At 31.8% G+C, this 17255-nt stretch overlaps 1 long non-coding RNA gene across 1 annotated transcript in view; it reads left to right on the top strand.

Moving 5' to 3' along the window:
• The window catches only part of LOC140436189 (uncharacterized), a 296267-nt gene extending 279618 nt beyond the window's left edge, over positions 1 to 16649 (top strand). Inside the window, exon 3 of the long non-coding RNA XR_011950262.1 lies at positions 16587 to 16649. This is a non-coding gene — a long non-coding RNA (uncharacterized lncRNA). The remainder of the gene's footprint in view (positions 1 to 16586) is intronic.
• Positions 16650 to 17255: the final 606 nt, after the last annotated feature.

Raw genomic sequence — 17255 nt, 5'->3', positions numbered from 1 at the left:
ACTAACAGGAGAATTTTACTGTGATCATGGCCTGTGGTTGTCTTTTTAAAGACGAATTATATGCTATGATTTTTTCTGACGGATATTCTTTAGTTAAAGTTGATTTCATGTACTTGAATGAACTATCTTACAAGTAAAGTCGTCCCAGGAATACAACTCAACAATATTGGCAATATAATTATTTTAAAGTCGTCTATTTTAAAATGTATAGGATGTATGTCTGAATTGTCAATATAAATGAGTCAGATAAAATTAAATATTAGAAGAATTGTTCACCAAGTAACAAAAAAAAAACAAAATTTGTTTAATTTACAAATGTTTGTATTTGTATGTTTGTATGAACAATTTCCGAAGTGGAAATTGAAACGTCAATAAACTTACTTTAACCTTTACTTGTGGCTTATTCCCATTTAAATAGTAATTATATATATATATATATATATATATATATATATATATATTTATATATGTACACCTTTATTATTAGCCAATATTATTTTATCGATGTATAATCACGACATTTCAGAGTGCTGAAAAAATTCGGATATTTTTTTTATAGTAAATCTTAGTCCAGCTGTTCAAATTCTTTCAGAAACGCAGATTGCAGTTCCGGAATTGTTTCTGCAAAGTTCTCCCGCTTACTAATGCATTTCCGATTTCATTTCAAACATGCGGGATTTACATGTGGACTAGGTTCTGGCAAACTCATCGTTCTAATAGCGTTCATTTAAGTATTCAGTACGTAAACGTTCATAATTTCTGAAAGAGCGTTATTTAGCATAAAGATAAAGGATCTCAAAACTGCTACTCTTCTATTACTAAATGTTTGCAAGTTTTTATTAAGATTTTCAGGCTAAGTAAAACATGGTCGCAAAGATAGTTTAAGACTGCCTAAAATTTATAACCATATATATTTTTTGAGGTTAATAGTCCGTGGTTTAAAATTGCCTGATCCTACACTCTAATTGCAATTGGTTCAGATATATTATCCCTTGCGATGACGTAGCGATTATTCTATCGGTCACTGGTACAGAGAAATTAAATATACTTTTACTTGTAAATAAAACTGATTACTTGAACAATTATTAGAAATTTATGAAAATAAAATATTATAGCATTGTACAAAATATCCATACTCCCGGCAATATATTTAAAATGGAAGTTTGACAGCCAATTCGGCCAACTTATTGTGGCATTATTCAAAAATTATTATAAAATTACATTTTTCGATTAATTATATGCTAAGTACTTTCCTATATAAAAAATACTAGTTACGGCATATAAATGACGATTTATAAAATATATTTCGGCATAATAGCAGATTATGACTCCAGTGTACAATTATGTACTATTACACCAGATATTTATTACATACATTTAGTATGTAATAGTATTTAAGGTATTTCAATGTATTTGATACAAATACTCCAGTCGTCAGAGATAAAAATGCAAATGACCCCTAAAGATTAAACAAACAAGCTGAATTTTGTCGAGAATGTTAACTTTGGAAACCCAACAAAGATGAAAAAAAGTTCACTACTTTTCCCCTAGGCTTTTCCTTAAATCCCCCTTGTAGAGTGGTAAAAACGCAAAAAGTTTAATAAGATTTGTATCAGCTCGACGGTAAAATTTCGATATCTTATGATTGAAGTGTCCTATCGACAAAAACCAAGATTCGTTTTAAAGGTAAAGAGTTCAGCCTTTGTATGCAGTTTTTGTATATCGCCGCAAATAAACTTACATTTTATCTTCTTCTTTTTCTTTCTCTTTAGGAAATATAAGAATAGAAGACAAAATACGCCCCTATCGCATCCCTCTTAAAATTTTAAGTTTTTCTGTGTTGGTTGATTTGTTGAGTCTCATTCGTGCTTTTTGATTCTAATAGAGATTCTGGATAACTCTTATAAAGTTTCTCGTTGTGTAACATTTTTATCATTGCGTCATGTTTCACGGTGTCAAACGCTTTTTTATAATTGAGGAATGTTATGACTATATCCTTTCACATGTACCCATTCCACCATTGAAACCAAATTGTGTCTCACCGCTTAGATCTTCCAGCTTTCTGTACATTCTTGTGCGAAGGATGCGAAGAAACACCTTAAGCAAATGGCTCATTAAAATTATCAGTCTGTGGTCTTTGCATTTTGTCGCTCTTTGTGATTTAAGAATCATTATAAAAGTTGAATAAAGCCAAGCCAGTTATATATGACATTGAAAATTGTTACCAGGATGTCGATATTATCATCATCCAACAGTTTTTTGTCTTCCGTAGTAATTCCATCCAGGCCAGGGGTCTTGCCTAGTTTTGCTACTTTTATAGCGTACTCCACCTCGGCGCGAATAGCGTTAGTAGTTGGCAGATTCGGTCTATTGTCCGCAAAGAGAAACGAAGCATAGTTAGCCCAGATTTTAGCTAGTTCTACTAGTTATTAGTTTACTAAACAGACTTATAATATAAATATCTGGAACAACAATTTACAAAACCAGATATAAATGATCAAAGGGAGAATATATTGAAAAAGCATTTTATAAGACCTAATGCAGAAACAAAAATAAGAATAAGAAGAAGAAGAAAATAGTTTAAAATGCAGTAATTAAAAAGTAATGGATATAGGTATAACAAAATAAGGTCAAGGAAAAGAAAGACATATACAGAGAAGCTCTAAAAGAAGCAAGACAAATTTCAAGGTTAAAATATCAGCAATCATGGGAGAAGTTTATTTGTCAAATTAAAAATTATTTACACGGAAGACTTATTTTCGTTTATGAAATAGTACAACGATTGAGAGAGATACCATCCACTTAGAATTTATTAAAGTCATATACGAACAACAACGTATGCAATCCATCGATCCAATAACACTACAGCTTAAGTTGGGCCTTGGTTAAGTTAACCGTCCTCTGTTCCCAGTAGCAGTAATGCATTGGTTAGTGATCAGAATAGTGGTGTGTGGGGGCTTGGGAGACTGGGACCTCGAAAGCCCTGAAGCAGACATCAAAGAGGATGTCCAAACCTTAGCGCAGTGATAATCGACGCAGTTCAATCCAGAAGACTATTGAGGTTAATATTATATTTCTTGTAATTAATCTTAGTATTAAGCTTAGCTCTAGATTTACTATATATATATATATATATATATATATATATATATATATATATATATATATATATTGTTATATTCCTATTTAAAATTTAAATTAAAATAAAAAATTTCCTATTTCTCAACCACAAGCATATAAATTTTTAACGCCCTGTATATGACAAATTTTGAAAAAATTATAGCTATTTTTAAAAGATATAATTATAGCTATTGTTTACTAGACCCATGAACAATGTATTTCAAGCAAGTAATTAGACACGATTAGGGTTGCAGGTTTAAGAAAGTGTTCGTTGAACTCTTTATTAAAACCACGGAAAATATGTTTTAATTAAACAAAGAGAAGACTATTCAGTTTTAAAGATATGCGAGTTGGAAACGTATTAGCCCGTACGGTACATAGTAGATAGTTAAAATATACCTTTGTATTAAGATTTTTAAAAATAGATAAGAACGTGATTAGTTGTAGAAAGTAGAATAAGGATACGGAATTTCATTTCTTTCTTGGACCTCCACAAAGAAAAAAAGATACGTAAATTTGAAAATTTGTTTAGATTAAGGAACGAGGTAGTTTTGTGTAAATGTTGCGACATGACGAAAAGTTGGTTTTGATTGGATGGAAAATGAATTGTGGGGGAAACGATTTGGAAGTCGGAGAATGAATGAGGAGAATGAAGCGGTGTGTTTTGTTCAATCGAAAGGAGAAGTCCAGTTTTGAGTGCAGTGTACAAAAAAAGATAAAGGCCGGTTTGTGTTTGAAAAGTTACAAACATCATCAGAAAAATCGGGGAACGAGTAATAGGCCAAGTCGGCAGATGATATAAATCCTTGAGTCTAAAGTATCCAGTATTGTGTTAAGTGATTCAAAAAGTTAAAAGATTGCATCAGGAGAAAGCCGGAACGAGTACGGTACGAAGCAGTGAAAGGAAAGGAGAACAAAATTTAGCAGAGGAGCAGAGACATTCTTGGGAAACGTGGACGAGTTTTCCTTTGATCGCAACACCAGCAAGTAAGGAACGTGTTATGGGTGAAGACATAGTAGAATCATCAGCAACAGTCAGTTTTCTGTTATGATATATATGTATTGTTTTTCGTGTTAAATAACACAGGGCATATGGAACTACATATTTCACTATTATAAAATCATCAAATTTCAATCAGTTTTGTTTATTATAAATCATTGTAGTTGACTTTTTTTAAGACACAATAATATTGACCAATAAAAATTTTTTTATATATCAAGAAAATTGAACATATATAGAACATTATGTAAAGCAGAAGTAGAGAGATTCACAGTTATTGATTAAAAAAAAAATTTGGAGACAAAAAGAAATAAGATTTTTTTGTTTGTAAATGTTTACATGAAATAATAAAGATAGGAGAATAAATAAAATTTGCAATATTGAATATCGATTCCCGTTTTGATAAAATAAACGATTTTTATAATTTCTAATTGAAATCCATATGTGTATTATTTTGATTCTCTTTTGTATATCCCTATAAGGAAACCACTGAGAAATATTTGAAGCCACAAAAGTAAGTAGTGATAGGATCATTTAGCCCTGAGATTTTTATTTATTTTTTGATTTGTTTAATTAATGAAATAATTAATTGATTAATTAATTGAAGTAGATTACATCTATAAACATCAATAGAGTCAAAGTAGATCACAATAATATGTATATAATATATATATATATATATATATATATATATATATATATATATATATATATATATATAAACTTAAACTTTACTCTAATTTTAAAATCACAAAACAAAAAATGTCAATTTTTATATATTTTTAGTTACTTGCTGGATTTTACTCAAAAGCTATTACCGTTTGGTAAAACTTTGCTTTTATGCTTGTGTAAAACTTGTTGTTTAATATACTATTAAATACTGTCAACCTGGCGGTTAAAATTATAAAGTTGTCGATGTTTTCTGCTCAGAAGTGTGTAAACTTTTCTTAACTAATCGATATTGCCTTTTTAGCAAAATTGTCCGGTAAAGTGTTAAAATAAACATAATGCTTCTCAAAACATAAATTTTAATCCCAGCAGGAGCCCATATATTCACCGAGAGCCATAAGAGCAAGATCGATTTACCGCCAAATAGTGTTTATCGCGAAAGACAATGGAACGTGTAGAGCGTCTCAACGTTGATTCCAGCTTTTAGTTTGGCGGTATTCCAGGGCCATAAATAAGCGCCGCTGGAAAGTGGGCCGCAGTCAGTAGTCAGACATTTCAGAAAACAGATATCGCCACATTACGGCACTGTATTGATTGCCCACCGAAAACTACCCGCTATCTACGACCCTTTAACCAAAATTTATTACTTCGATTTGGGGGTTGTTAGCCCAGAAGTCAACTTTTTCTAAAGAAAGTTTTTATTTTATATCGTTGATACTTTTAAGACCCCTTATTGGGCCCCTGGGGGAAATCGAGTTGAAATTGTTTGCGTCACTTTGCGTCTGTCAAAACTTTTTCTTATACGCTAAGAATAAAAATTATATTAGTCGGGGTAGGTTGCAGCAAAATAGAAAATTCACCCGGATATCATCATTGAAATACTTTGGACCGGATAACGTTGTCACCGAGTGTGAATTATTCATTTCGATTGATTTGAAAATTCAAGAAGAGTTACTTGGGTCGATTTTCAGGCGAGTAAATAAATGATGTTTTATCTATTAGAAAAAATACTGAAAGTTTTTATATAAAAAAGAAAATAGACAAACTTACCAGAATAGCTCAAACATATACTCGGTGATATTAGAAGTATTACACCCGGAAGGAATAATTTCTTGAACTTAATTTTTTGTCAACAGAATGACTATATTTAAAACATGCTATAATATCAATACCAATGTTTTATCTTTTCTACTTTTTGTAAAAATAAAGTTTTACCTTTAAATTTTTTTGTGAAGAGCCCGATTTGTAAAAATTGGTGCGAATAGAAATTTTTAGCTAATATTTCTCAGTCTAATTGTATTCAATGTAGGAAAATGCCTCGAGTTCGAAGACACCAAAATTACCACCATGTTAGCGATTTTGACAGGGCTAAAATTATTGAGTATAGAGATATGGGTTTTTCATATCGCAAAATTGACCGTCGTGTTAATTGTACGTCAATAACGGTTATGCGTGTCTGTTGTGTGTGGACAAACGAAGGTAGAGGAACACGAAGAAGACCAACTGGTCAATCGAGGCGTACCACAGAGCGTCCAGATAGGTGCTTTAGATTACTGGCTCTGCGATACCGTTTTGCTATTACGCGTCAAATTGCTGACCAGTGGTTTGGAATAACAGGCAGACCTGTTAGTATGCGTACATTATACCGTCGCATTCGAGCCTTTGGCCTGGTTTCATTCCGCCCATGACTAGTGCTTCCTTTGACTGTGGACCACTGTAATCAACGTTTAATTTGGTGCAGAGAACGGAAACATTGGGTGGCTTCTTCTTCTTCTTCAAGTGCCATCTCCGCGGCGGAGGTCGGCAATCATCATAGCTATTCGGACTTTTGAGACGGCTCCTCTGAAAAGTTCATTTGATGTACATCCGTACCACTCTCTCAGGTTGCGCAGCCATGACATTCATTGGGTGGTAGAATGGCATAATATAGCATTTAGCAATGAATCACGATTTTGTTTAGGAATTACGTGATGGTTAGAATGGTACGACGCCGCCGTGGAGAACGACGAGATACCGGGTTTGGGGGACTATTGCCTATGGTAGCCGATCACCACTTGTATTTATTCGAGGCAATATGACAGCTGCGCGTTATGTTAATGACATCTTACAAACCACTTTACTGCCTTATTTCGACGGCCGTCAAGACGTCATTTTTCAGCAAGACAACGCGCGTTCCCAAATTGCTCGTCAAACTGTGGACTTTCTCCAAGAAGCAGACGTTAATGTTTTGCCGTAGCCGCCCAGTACTACGGATTTAAATCCTATTGAACATGTATGGGATATGATGGGAAGGAGACTGTCCACTTTGCACCTTCCTCCACAGACTCTGGCACAATTAATACATGAAGTTCAAGTTGTTTGGAACGAGATGCCACAAGAAGACATCGATAATCTCATTTTGTCAATGCCTAGACGTATACAGGAATGTATTCAGCTACGGGGTCGCCAAACACATTATTATTTTTTTTTTGATTACTTGTAGACAACAGGAGAGAAAATGATAATTCTCTCTCCGATTGCCGATAAAAATGTTTGTCCTTGTTTTAGTGTAGTGTTATGTACAATTTATGTTTAATTTCATGTTTATTACATTCTGCGCTTGCTGGATAGCCCAAATTTGACGAAATGTCCCTGATGATGCTGTAGAAAGCGAAAGTACTAGGGCAAGATTTGATTATTAAAATTGTGCTCGATATTTGCCTCTAATTTTTCAAAGTACAACAATAATTAGTTTTTAAAGCTATTAATCTAAATTTAGTACCTATGTATTTATAAATACAATTTATTAATATATAATATATTACGATCAAATTGTGTAAGAAATCAAAACGTAAACAAAATTCTTACTCTAAAAAAGCGGCAATACTTTAAACAATTTTACCACACGCTGAACTGTCAAAAAATTTAAAGTATTCCAATATCAGTTGCGTACAATTGTCTAAGATATTTAATTAAAATTATTATTTTGTGGAATATTAGACTTAAAGAGTTATTTCATAAAATTTATATTAGTAATAATAACAAATGTTTTTGGTTATTTAATCAATATAATTCTAAAATTCCCAACATAGTGATGACTACATTTATCTGATTATTATACCATGTTGATGCCTATGAAAGATCAAGCAGTTCCGTATGGGTTTCGTATTATTAGCTGTGTTAGGAAAATTTGAACTCTAAGGTTGACGTTCTGGAAATTTGAAATATTAAAATTAGGTTAGATGGTGGCTAAGGGATTAAAATCCGTTAATTGCTAACCAACACGGCTCGAAGAAAGTTTATGGAACTTTAGATTCCTTTGCAACTCTTGTTGCAGGCATTCAGAACCCATTTGAATACATCGACAAATATTGGCAAAAAGGAATCTCCCCTACTCTGCGCTTTTTTTATACCATCGGCACATATAGAAAACAAATTTAAACTAAAACCTTAGACTTAAATGTATATAGCAAAGGCTATTAAAATATATGTAGCCTTAGTTTATGTAGCTGAAGTTCATTTCACCCATATTATAATTTTGTCTGACTCCTTAATAGTGTTAAAATTAATTGGTGAATATGGACCTCCAAACTTACAAGACTGCCCATATACAATTATGGAATTAAACATAACAAATTCTTGTAACCAAAGGGATCAATATACAGTTTCTTTGTTTTAAAGCACATGTAGGATTTAAACATAATGAATGTCGACATTTAGCCAAAGTAAGCATTTTAACCGAAACCCGCATTCTACATAAAGAAACGCTTTCTAATAGTATCATCTCTTGCAAGTCAACATTACTTCGTTAAAGAAATACCAGTGGAAGGTATACTCTGTTGTGAATAAAAATCGATTCACCGCATAGAAGAAGAAGGCGAGCAGAAAGAGGAGTGGGCAGCACAATTTCTTGAAAACAGGTATCAGTAAATTATAAATTACCAAAGCAAGGTGGCAAATGGATTAGTGTATGCAGAAGAGCCTTTATGCACATTTTGGACGTGAAAAAAGATAGAATTCAGGGTGTGGTAAAGAGGTTTTTTTTAAGGGATGAACTCCATCAGAAAAACAAGTGGGCGACCGCGTTCTGAAAAAAAAATGATCAAAAAAACTTAGCTTTGAGTAATTTTATTGAGAGTTTTAAATATCTGGAATCTCATTACTGGAGTAAAATCAGGAAAAGAACTTGTCTTTTCTTGAAATCTACCATGTGATCTTAATATAAGAAAGCTCTTTTAACTTTACGTCACATCAGTGAATAGCTCTCTAATGGTTAAGGAACATTATTTTCGTTCATATTTTGCAACGCATTATAATATAGGTTTTGGAACACCTATTACAGACGCATGCCCTCTTTGCTTAGGATATAAGGAAAGAAAAACATGGGGAGCAAAAAAAAAGAACTTAATGTTTTACAGGCATTACATAAACTTAAAGCAAAAGCATTTTACAGAATTCTTAAAACTAACAGCAACGAGAGAGAACTTTTTTCAATGGATTGTCAAAAAAACTTAGCTCTTCCGAAATTACCTGATCAGAGAGCCTACTTCTCCTCCCAATATAATCTTTACAATTTTTCAATTGTAAATGGTACTTCCAATATGAAACTTAACTCCGACATAGTTTCAGCTTATCTATGGACCGATTTAGATTTTGGTCTGTCCAGGTCAAAATAAAAATATTACAATGATCGGCATGCTTGCAAGTTTTGTCCATAAAAAGGTGCCTAATAATATTCGCTGTATTGAACTAATATTCCCAGTTGTAGGACACAGTTTTATGCCACCCGATGGAGTTTTTGGTATTTCTGAGGGCAAAATTAAAAAAACAGAAATAATAACGAATTCAGTGAACTACATAGCTATAATAGAGCAAAACGCTACATTCTATAAATTGCTTGAATACTGGGATGCGTTTGATTGGAAAACCTTAGTACCAGAAGGTATTAAACCACCAGGAGCTTGGCACTTTCAATTTCAACAAAGCAAACGCTTTAGGATTTTGAAGCACAATGATAATACAATTGAAATTCTGGGCGAAGTCAACTATAATACTTTCATCGGTGTTCCTGACTTCTTTTCCTGACAAATTTGAAGCTGGCAGAGTAGGTGACAAAAAGAAGGCCCAGAGTGTTGCCAAACTATTAGAAACGCATTATGGAACTGATTGGCAAGAAAATTTCGATTTGAAGTTTTATAAAGATGCCATACATTTTTCTCTAAATAATGACGAGAGTGATCCACAACTATTGACAAATGAGTTATGTGAAGAATTTTCTCCAGAAGAAACAACTGGGATGTAAAATTTGTTGTGTTAAAAAAGTTCATATTTATGAGTTTACGTTATTTTCAATTTATAACAATAATTATATAAATATAAACAAATGAATATGTTTTAAGTAATAAGAATCTAATGTTAATAATAATTTATTAAGTGAAGTTTAAAAAAAGTTTTCTGAAATTTCCAATCCAAAGTTGCTAAATTTTGTTGCAAATCCCGCCATGCCCATAAATTTTATCTTTTATACCGAAACTGCAGCTCAAATATTTTTTCTTCAAACGTCAAATAATGATGACATTACTTATCTAACTTGATCCTGTCAAAGTTTGATGTCTCCGCCGGCAGCAGTTTTTTTTTTCCATTTCTTTACGGCGGAGGGAAAAATGTTGTCATGGCAACAATATGAAACATGTCACAAAGCAACAATACAAATGTCATTAACAACAATTAAACATCATTTTTATTTATAGTAGTATTAAAAGTACAATTAGTTAATGAGGCATTTTCAAAATTGAAACCGTGCAAAAATGTTCCCGACTCTTGATACGCATTGGTAATTGTTGATGATACTGATGGTCGAGAACAACTTTCAGCAATCATTCCCGATGTTGGCGAATCATGAGGGTTTAAAATTTTTTGAGCATTATCGTTCTTATCGGACTTGGAGGGCCCCAAACGTGCTACTGCATCATTAGTCGCGGACTCAATTTCGTTTAGGTTTTCCATTTTCGCACTAAATTTGCGCTTGCGGTTGCAACAACAATAAGCTGTCTTTAATAATTGCAAACAACTGTCAAACAACTGTAACCAGGCAGACGCAAATCCCACCGACGACTTAATTATTTTAATTTCTAACATCTAGACGACTTTGATAGTTGTCACAGTTAATTTCAAGTAAAAATAGCGTATGAATTGTACTATTTATGGTTGAAAATTGCTACGTTTGAAGAAAAAATAGTATACTTTATTCGGCAAAGAAGCGACTTTTCTTGACTTGCCCTCTATTACGCGCCTCACTTCGTTTGGCGCGTAATATCGGGCGCGTCAAGAAAAGTCATGCTTCTCCTCCTTATAAAGTAATATACTATTTATTTTGTATTCTTCTAATAAAACATTATACTGGAATACAAGTAGATCAAACGAAAAGCTTAAAATATCACAGAAGTCCTCTGTAATAGTTTTTCACCTTTCCTGAAAATTTTGATAGATGTGACATGGCGGATTTTGCGTCTATACCCCTCAAATATATTATTTAACTTGGATATACCACAAGAAAGCAGTTTCGCAACAACTATTGTTTTTCTTACAAGTTTTGGTGTGATCATTATATTCTCCTAATACAACATAGTGTAAACAGACACAGTCAGATGAAATGGCAGATGTGTCAGGAAAACAAAAAAGTGTTACCAGAACTAAATAATTTGGTAAATCCAAGTTCATGTATGTGGCATACACATTTCTAAACCTATATTAAGTGAAAAATGTCCAAAACATAAAATATATCGATTGTTTTTTGAGATATGCATAACGCAGTAACAGTTAGTGTTAGAACAGATATAGCAGAGGCTGATATATTTTATTTAAAGGTAGAAATGCATCAATGCTCAGTCCTTATTTTCATTACAGTTAAATCAGATAATTGTATAATCCCAGCATATCATTTCCTGATTCTTAGTTAATATTGACTATGTAGTAGTAGTAGGAAATTTTGAAAGGTTCAGAAACAGTTTTAATTTATTAAAAGTAGTTTTTACAACTTAAATCGACCAATTAGAGTTTTTGAATGTTTTATACATATAACAACGCCAAAAATAATTTGACTACGCACTTTCCACCCAGTATATATAAAATTATAAAAATACATATCAATTGTTATAAATTTACTGAGCTTTTGTGTAGATTTCAAAAACATTTCGAGAATATTCTATTACTTCATAGGTTATATTATTCTTTTCTTGTAAAAAATTAAGACTTTCATGTAGTTAAAAGAAAGTTCTATATATTAAAAATTAATGGCATTAATAAATAATACCAATTTTTCTGTCTCTACACATACTTTTTTAATATTATGTTTCCGACTCCCCGACTAATAATGGCTTGTACCACATTGTATCTATCCAAACTTTTCCTTTACGTTGAAAGCGGAAAATGATTTGTGTTTATTAGTAGCTTGGCCACTTCAATAATTCAGCTTTTTATTTGTCTGTCGTTACAACTTTTCCAGTTTCTTTGAAATGATTATTTCTGTCGGTAATTCATTTAACTTTTCGAGCTTTTTTTCTGTGGACCATAAAGAAAATAGAATGCATTAAGTTGGAATGTAGCCATTTTAAAGATATAGAAAAGGGACGAAATGGTTTCCTGCTAATATAAAAGGCAATTTATGGGATCCAGTTTTTTCTATTCATTTGTATGAAAATGAGTTTTTTCCGTTTATTCTTAAAAAGCTATTGTGAATTTCTGTAAGCAATATATCTAAAAATATTAATGACAAATATGAGAGTCTAAAATTTTATTTCATTTAAATTTTAGTTAAATAAAATTATTTTATTTCTAGGATAATTTTAAATACTATTAACAATATTTTAATTATGTCGATATACTTACTAAAAAATGTATAATTTAACTATATGTTTAACCTTTTATTAAATTGATATATTCACCATCTGCTTGGTAAGCGTTGTATTTTGTTTGCCACACCCGTTTAATAAACGTCTAGTCTCAAAACAATCGTAACTTACAATGCCTAAACATCTATCTATATAAAAGGATATGATGACAAGTCACACCGCTTGTCCAGTAAACAAACGACGCCATAAATATCTGGGCCACGATATTAAATTAGGAAAAGATAATTAAACAACGGAACTAAACCGGAGAATAGGACTGGCATGGGCGGCTTACGGAAAAGTGAGAGAAGTCTTTAAATCAGATATTCCCATGTGCTTGAAAAAGGAAGGTCTTTGATCAATGTGTGCTCCCAGTTCTAACGTATGGAGCAGAAACATTGACCCTTACCAGAAAAGTAATCAATAAAATACAAGTGGCACAGAGAGCGATAGAGAGGTCAATGCTGAATATGTTCCTCAGAGACAGAGTATCAAATATTAGGAGAAAAACTGGTGTTACTGACGCAGTTCAAAAGATTACATTGAAATGGAACTAGACGGCGCATGTTGCCAAATAAAAAGATGGAAGGTGGATGAAGAAAATTCTGGAATGGAGACCTAGACAGTATGCTTATCGTAATCGAGGACGCCCTCCAACAAGGTGGTCAGATGACATCAAGTGCATTCAGGATAACTGGAGTCAGAGTGCTCAAGATAAAATGCATTGGAAATATTTGCGGGAGGCCTATGTCCAGCAGTGGACTCAAAACGGCTAATGATGATGAAGATTAAGTAAACTGACAGTGATCTATATTGTGAGAAAATATTGTAAATAGTTGTTAGTAAATGAATACATAAGTTGGTATATACATATTTTCATTTACTTAAGTTTCATAATCTTGATAATTAAAAAATAGATTAATTACTCTTTTTTAAAAGATATTGGTGCTATTGATTCAATAATAGTAGTATCGGATTCCAAAATGGAAAATATACAAATATTACCTAGGTTGTCAGATTCTTTTGATAATTATAAAATACATTCAATTATATATAGAAAAGACTTAAGTAGGTGTAAAAAATATCCAGAGTGTAGTAGGAAAATTTCAAAACTTTCAATATATCTTCTAACATAAAAATATGAAATATTAATCTTTAATTCTAATAATTTCTTGATACTTCTTGGATATGTTCTTCTGGGTACCTACCAGGTAGGATTAATTCTTTATTCTTGATAAGAATGTTAAATGAAGATAATAGAATTGGGTTCTTACAAAAAGATTCTGTTATAAAATAAAGTCATTTTTAAGAAGTCCACTAAACAATCCAATTTCTATAATGAATTTCGTATTAGAACCAGATATGCAGCATAACTTTTTATGTATTTAAGAGAAGGTTTGAATACTATTTCACCCAGTGGAAGTAGCTCTAGGGTTGAAAAGATTCAATCGTTTTATTCTACAGCAACATTCTATGAGTACAACCTAGCGAGAGATCAAAATTAAGACAATTTTGAAGATAAATTGCTAAATGAAGAAAATACTGAACTTTTTGAAGTTGAAGATGTTTAAACTAACCTCATATAATATTTTGGTGTTATGGAAAAACCTAATAAGAGTCACTAAACATGTAACATTTTTTTATTTGTTATTAAATTTTCCTTTACATTATTTAATTTATTCCTGCCATCACAAATTGTATAATCAAAAGAGATATTAAAGTATCATTGTGATTTCTTTGACAATTAAGTAAATATTGGTGCGTTCCAAAATAAATGTTATGTTTATCTTACAGATAAGTAACCGCAACATAATTTGACGTGAAAAGACGGGTACATTTTATTTTATAAATTAATGTCTATCCTTCAGATAACTACCTGTGAGATAAAAAAATAGTTATTTGGAGGTGATAAGACTGGCCCTCTCATGCAAAAAGTTTATTATTTTAAAAATTTAATTTTTATTATTTTATTTTAAAAATTGGCTGCGAATTTAGTGATCGGTAAAAATATAATACAAAACTCAAGCTTTCCCAACAAATAAATTTCCAAACTAAAGTTACGCTGGTTTTACAGGTAGGTCGATTTAATAGGATGACTTTACGCACTTATTTGTTATATTATTCTGTTGTCCTACTTGCCTTAAATAGAAAGAAGACAGAAAAAATTAAGTGGAGTGATTATTGTCTGGCAAAATCACTAGTTAGTGTAAAACCATTAAACGACCCGTCAAAAACAGTGGGTGCCAATGTGTAACCTTTGAACGACCCATCAGAAAAGTTGGGTGTTAATGGGTAACAATATAACTACCTGCGAAAGTTGGGTACCAATGTGTAACCCTCGAGAGTACATTATATTTATGTACTGTCAAATATGTAATTGTTCACGATTAGACGTAATATCTTGGATCGAACATTACTCAAAACTTCTGCCTTAAACAAGACCTTAAGTTACGAACAGCATTACAACAACATATTTATGAAGTGGAATGCTATGAAAAGGATGAAATAACAGTACAGGCATTCGACGATGTAATACGGACACAAAAAAATCTAAAAGCATGCAAATCACAAGGTATTAAGGTATATAAAACACAGAGCACAAATAAGACGAGAATTACTAGCATGTAATTTCACCTTATTTTATAAAGGACATGACTTACCACCGAAGTGGACAAAAGCTCATTCGTAACATCTACAAAAAGGAGACAAAAAAATTGTTTAAACTACAGGTGGCTAAGTATATTAAATTAACTCTCAAAACTCTATGGAAAATGAAAAAAAAAAAATAAAATTGAAAAAGAGGTGACAGATGTTGAAGATTAAAATGGCTTTCTTGCAGCCAACTCCTGTTCGGACAGCGTATTTGCTCTAAAGCAAATTATTAAAAAAAAATTAGCCCAAAACTTTTTAACTCCATAGTATTTATATATCTAACAAAGGCATACGATAGTGTACCAGGCTAAATACTCTGGGTAGCAATGGAAAACAAGGAATTAAAAAAATATATATAAAATCAGTATAACACCTTTATAAAAATATGACTGTAAACATATATACTGGAAACTTATTAACTGGATAAATTCCTATTGGTAAAATTAGTAGAGAAGAAAGTACTGCAATATGGGCATCCCAGCCGAAGACGAGAAATTGAACACGATACACTTGGCTCACGACCAAGACATTCTGACTGAAAGCCAGAGTGGTATACACATTATGGACTACAATTACAATATACAAAAAATCGAGTAATAATTTTAGAAGACAAACCAGAAAGATTTTAAACTTAAATGGGAACTATAAAATTAACTAAAACCTTTAATACTTACATGTGCAAATAACATCAAAAGCAAAGAGTAACGAAGAAATACATTCCAGGATTGGCCAAGCCACTGGACAGCTACAAGGCTAATTGTGAAATAATAAAATATCAAAAGAAATTACAAAACAGAAATAGAAAGTATTGTATGTTACGGTACCGCATTCTGAAAAACAAATCAAAGAAACAAATTAAAAATTAAGACCATGGGAATGAGCTATTGGAAACGAGGTTGCCGACTCACTAGACTTCATACGGTGCAAAACGAAGGAAAAATAGTCTCTGTTCACTATAAAAAAACTAGGTAAACCAAGACGGTCCTGAAGAGAAGATTTCGAAGATGCAATGATCGCCAGTGAGTTAAAAACTGAAGAATACTTCGCTAGAAAATGCTGGAACTTAGAATGTGCGGAACGGCGTCAGCTGTAAAAGACTCGTCTATTGGATATTACAATCAATTTAATTACAAATGTGTTTAACTGTTCATTTAAAAAAAGCCACAGAGTAATTCTGTTTAGTTATTTTTTTATGTAGCTTTTATAACTTTAGAAAGGTGACCTTTAACTTTAGTATTACGTAAATACATATTCTATATCACTTACTTCTGTTTCAGGTAAATAAACCAACTGTTCAATTTACAGCGGAACCCCGTTTTCGTTATCTACGAGAGTGCATTTCGAGGTAAGCAATTCTTATAAAATATGTAAAACTTTAACTTTCATGTGACACATATTTAATTTTAATATAACTACAGCCGGAAATAATAAAAAAATATTTTAATATTTCGGTGCAGAAAATAGGAAAAAAGCACTTAAGTATAACTAATGTCTAAATATGTCTAATGTTTCTTTTTCAAAATTTTATTTTTCTTTACTAATCTACTTTCAATTTGTTATTAATAAAAAGTGTGTCGTTTCAAAAATTCTTTGGAAAAGTTTTTTATTTTTTAACTTCGAATTTTTTTTTATATAGACTATATATGCTAAGAAAACTGGAGGAGGAGTACACCAAGTGGGGCCTTACAATTAATATACAACAAACGGAGTATTTAGTTATAGGAGGAAATCAGAAAGTCTAAAAATTGAAATGAAAACTATAAAATCAACTCAAACATTCAAATACTTTTAAAGTTTTCAGGGAGTTTAAATAACCTCAAAAGCAGGTAGTACGAAGAAATACATTCTAGGATTGGCCTAGTAAGATTAACTATTAAACAGCTACACCGACTATTGTGGAATAATAAAATACCAAAAGAAAATAAAAGAAGAATTTATAAAACAAT

Source organism: Diabrotica undecimpunctata, chromosome 3 (assembly GCF_040954645.1).
Source record: "Diabrotica undecimpunctata isolate CICGRU chromosome 3, icDiaUnde3, whole genome shotgun sequence".
NCBI classification, from domain to species: Eukaryota; Metazoa; Arthropoda; class Insecta; order Coleoptera; family Chrysomelidae; genus Diabrotica; species Diabrotica undecimpunctata.
Note: the sequence above shows the minus strand (reverse complement) of the source record. Positions and strands in the feature narration are given on the sequence as shown.